Raw genomic sequence first — 4,990 nt, forward strand, 5'->3', positions numbered from 1 at the left:
CTTCTTCTTCTTCTTCTTCTTCTTCTTCTTCTTCTTCTTCTTCTTCTTCTTCTTCTTCTTCATAGTTACGAGCCCCCTAAAATGTCCTTGCTCTCATTTGTGACTATGAAGTGATAAATCGAGGTGTTCGAGGACATGACAAATCCAGGAACAGCCCTCTCTCCGTCACCCTCTCTAGCAGTGAAAAAAAAAACGCAATCGAGGGTAACTTCATACTGGGTGCCGGTTAGATTTCAGTTGGACAGTGATCCCTAAGCCTTCGCTGTAAGTAGAGGCTTCTAAATCCTAGGTGAGCTTTTGTTTATTTAATTAGAACTGCTAACCAGTTCTAAGAGAGGTGGATATATAAATTTGAATTCTGAAGAGTTATCCACGCACGTTGGAAACTGACATTTAGCACTTCGCAGCAATTAAATCCTTCCTGAACACTTGGTAGAGCAAACATTTGTTTATAGAATCATAGTTATTTCAGAAAAAAATAAAGAAACAGCTAAATCCTGGATTCCGAGGGTCTTAGTGGATTTCAACTGGTTGCCAGGAGACGTGAAGGACGGAGACGGTTTCCTATTACTACCCGGTATGCCCTGTGTCGGGGAACACCAGCCAACAGCGGTATGATTCTGCAGTGTACCGTGTGGGCTCACTGGAAGAGTCTGGGATTTCAGGGGCACCGGGTATGGAGTGCCTCTCGCATCTCTGGTGCTGCCCAGCCTCGCTCTTGGGTCAACAGCAGGGCAGTGCACTTACGTTATGGCTAGCACCCTGGCCTCCCTGTGGCCTTTGGGTAGAAGCACTCAGCTTCCAGCCTGTTGTTAAAGAGCACAGACAACAGGAAACGGTGGATCAGTCCAGAAACAGAGGGGAGGGGAACACAGGGTTGCTGTCCGCGTGCATGTTCAACACATCCTTGCAGATTCCAACTAAACAGAAGCTGAGATTTTAAAAGAAAGGTCTTCCAGTGCCAACAAGTGCAAGATTATTAACAGTAATACAAGTCTATTGTGGTCTTGGGAGGTTTTTGTTTACTTATTATGGGTGTTAGGAGGATCTGTTTATATTCCATCAGAGTTCTTTGGGCAACCAGCTAAAACTACCATGTGCAACTATCACATAGTTCTGCCATCTTAGTCCAGAAAAAAAATGAACTGTGGCCCAAAGAATGTACAAGTTACATTTATTTTTTAAAGATTTATTTATTAAGTTATTTATTATAAGTTCACTGTAGCTGACTTCAGACACACCAGAAGAGGGTGTCAGATGTCATTATGGATGGTTGTGAGCCACCATGGGATTTGAACTCAGAGCCTTTGGAAGAACAGTTAGTGCCCTTACCCACTGAGCCATCTCACCAGCCCCTACAAGTTGCATTTAAACAGCTCTTTGTCTCCTGAGGATATTTACTGTTGGAAAAGGTCACCTACAATACTATGTAAAACAGGGTTGGTAACCAAGCAGATTGTCACTGTCAATCATATTCTGTGTATCACAGTTTTAACTGGGTCTGGTGACACAAACTACTCCAGGGGATATCAAAGGCAGCCTGGGCTGCAGAATAACACAAGGCCAGCCTGGGTGATTTAATTTTACAAGGTCTCATCACCAATAAAAGGTAAAAAAGAAAGCTGGAGATGAGAGTTACTTGCCTAAGATAAATTCAATGCAATGTAACACACACAGTCACACTCAAACACACACACACACAAACACTGGCACTCAGGCACGCACCATCTTATAATATCATAGCAATATTTTTAGGCTTTCCAGAACAGTAAAACTGAACACCACTTGATAAAGATAACTTTTGTAACATTTTTTATCATAAATGTTAGCAAAACAGGAAAGAAAAGGGATAAGTAGAAACAGTCTTGCACTCAGGTTTTACATACTGTTCCTTTCAACTCCAAACAAAAAACAAAAAAAACAAAAAAAACAAAAACCTAATCACTGAAATTGGGGAAGGGCCATGTTTTTCACATTCAGAATTCAGTTATCAACTTCGATTGTCAAAGAAAATAAAGGAATAAAATTAGCTAGCTGAAAGCCTAAACTTATTAATGTTAAATGTGATATTACAGAAACTCATAGAGGTTTTAAAGGATTTAGAAATGTTTTCATCAGTATCCAAGAACTATTTTGTTTCTAGTTCTGTCAGTGAGTTTTGTGTCCAGGTGTTTTTTTGGCTACAGCCCCACAGTATGGCGAAGTTACGGTGTCATTTCAAAGAATGATTCTTTGAAATGTACTTTAAAAATGTCTGGGGCATTTTTCTCCACAATCCCCCTGCCTCAGAACCCTGGCCTGAAACTCGTGAAGTGAGGGTCCTTTCAGATTTTCCAAGGTCCTTCCATCTTGTCCAGTCAATCCCGAGGTCACACTAAATACTACCACAGTGAAGCCTTAATGCACAAGAAAATCCGTTCTGCAGGACAGAATTGTTGAAAACACACTTCCCCCTAGAGGCAGAAAAGATGAAAGGCCCTGACACATATCCAAAAACTCTTTCTGAAGTTAAATGAGTACTGAGACTTCCATTTCTAAACATACAGTTAATGTTTTAGAGAACACTATTGAAGAAACGAGAGAAAAATCAGTAGACACCAAAAAATTAGATTAGAATTTGCCTCTAGGTCTCCGCTCTCCTTGGGAGGACTCTATTAATTGGCCCCACTTCTTCTATTATACAAATCTGTGATTTTTTTTTAGCCAATATTACAAATAATAGTAAGTATGTATTTTTTATTTAAATGTGTGACTCAATTTAATTAGAAGCTATAGTTACATGTAGCCTTCAAGGGCTTCTCTTGAAAGCACAGAGCTTTTCATCTACTACAATAGTGTTTCGATTCTCTGAAGATGTTCTGAGGCGTGTGACATTAGAAAGATTTCTGAAAGCCATATTGTCCATCTAAGACTTGGCCTGAGTACAGACATAAGAAATGCATATAATATAGTGTTGTTAGTTTATAGACAACATGTCTAATGGAGTAAAAACAACTCTGCGAGCCAGGGAGATGGCTCAGCATACTTATAAAGGTACCTGCAATCAAGCCTAGTGGCCTGAGTTCAATCCCTTCGGATGCATATGGCGGAAGGAAGGAAGGAATGAACTCTCCTAAGTCTCCCCGTGACCTGCACACATATTACACACACACACACACACACACACACACACACACACACACGTATTCACACACTTTGTAAATTTTAAAAAGTTGAAAACTATATGTGCTTTAAATTCACATATAGCAATACTGATTATATTTGGGTTTTTTTTTCCTTCTCTTTTTCTTTTAGCTGTATCCTTTATTTGTAAAAGAATCTGAGAAAGTGCATAAATATATACAATGGAATTTTAGACACATGAATAACTCCTCTATTAGGTTTTGCTGTCTGAGGATCTCCTTCTCCTTCGGCCTTTAGACTTGGCCCTAGTTCTCAGAGATGCTCGCTCTTCCGTCTGAGTACCACAGCACTCCTCGAGTCTGCGATCACACTAAGCTGTATTGCTACTTACCTTTCTTTTTTAATTTGGGTGTAAGTTAGGTTTTAGTTTCCAGAGTAGTCAGCATGCACTTAGAAATGTCACAAGCAGACCTGTAAGCTGTCAGCCAATAGATTAAATTCGGTTTTCTTGTTTGCTTACTTGTTTGTTTGTTTGTTTGTTTGTTTTGTTTTGTTTGCTTGTTTCTTGAGACAGTATCTTATGTAGCCCAGGCTAGGCTTGAATTCCTGATTCTCCTGCTTCTGCTTACCAAAATCTGGGATCATATATGTAACCACTATACATAGCAATTTTCTACCTCTTAAATCTAGATTTTAATCTAATGTATAAATGAGATTGGGGGAAAGTAGAAGCTAACAACTTGATGTATGCTTGAAAATTATTTAATGGTCATTGTTGTCATGGGTTTGTTTTAATGCCTAGTTTTTAAAGTTCTACAGACCATAGATTTTGAGTTAGTGATTTGCAAAAAAGGAAGAAATCAGTTCAAAACTCCAAAATATTTAGCCCTTGTGCAACTTGTTTAAAATAACCTACTGCTACAAATAACCTAGTTTATAATGGATGGAACTGTTTGGCAATATCACTTTGATATTGGTCCCAGATTTCCACCAGATATTTCCTGTTAAGCTTGACAAGAGCTTTGATCAATAGGGGTCCTTCTACAGGAGTTCATTTGCCCGTCCACCATGCAGCTGATACAGCACTCCTCAGAAATACAGACCAAAAACTAGAGAAAGCAGGAACTGTTGGAGAAGTAATGAACAGGGGAGAAAAGGGTACAAGACCGTGGTCCTGAGGATGAGAAAGTGCAGGAAGCAGACTGAAGGAGATGCAAACAAGATTGTACTGGGAGAAATGGATTTACTTCATACATCATAGACATGGTCATAACTAACAAGAGAAGGCTCAGTGAAGAAAGACACTTGCTACTAAGCCTGGCAGCCTGATTCTAATCCCCAGTACACATATGGTAGAGGAAGAGAAACAACTCCCACTAGCTCACTGACCTACACATTCACCATGACATTCCTATGCACATATGCAAATGTACCCACACACACAGAATAATAAATGTAATTTTAAAACAATAATGAATGTATTGCAAGCTATAAAAATTTAGGGCACCAAGCTAGATGTTCTTGTTCAATAAGACAGACACCTTTTAAGCATCTAAAGGATGTTTAAAAAAAAAATACCAGTGGTCATGGGGGAAAGCTCACATAAACCCACTCCGAGATTAAAAATCTATAGGCAGTTAATGGCTTCTAAGAGAAGAAGACTTAGTCTTCCCCAGGGATAAGACTCCCAATAGGTAACCCAATCCCAAGATGCCAGGCCTAAACAGATAGAACACAAGCAACACTAAGAAAATGACCTAATGAACTCTGATAAACCTAAATAAACTGACGTGTGTGCGTGTGTGTGTGTGTGTGTGTGTGTGTGTGTGTGTGAGAGAGAGAGAGAGAGAGAGAGAGAGAGAGAGAG

Source organism: Mus caroli, chromosome 15 (assembly GCF_900094665.2).
Source record: "Mus caroli chromosome 15, CAROLI_EIJ_v1.1, whole genome shotgun sequence".
Classification (NCBI taxonomy): domain Eukaryota; kingdom Metazoa; phylum Chordata; class Mammalia; order Rodentia; family Muridae; genus Mus; species Mus caroli.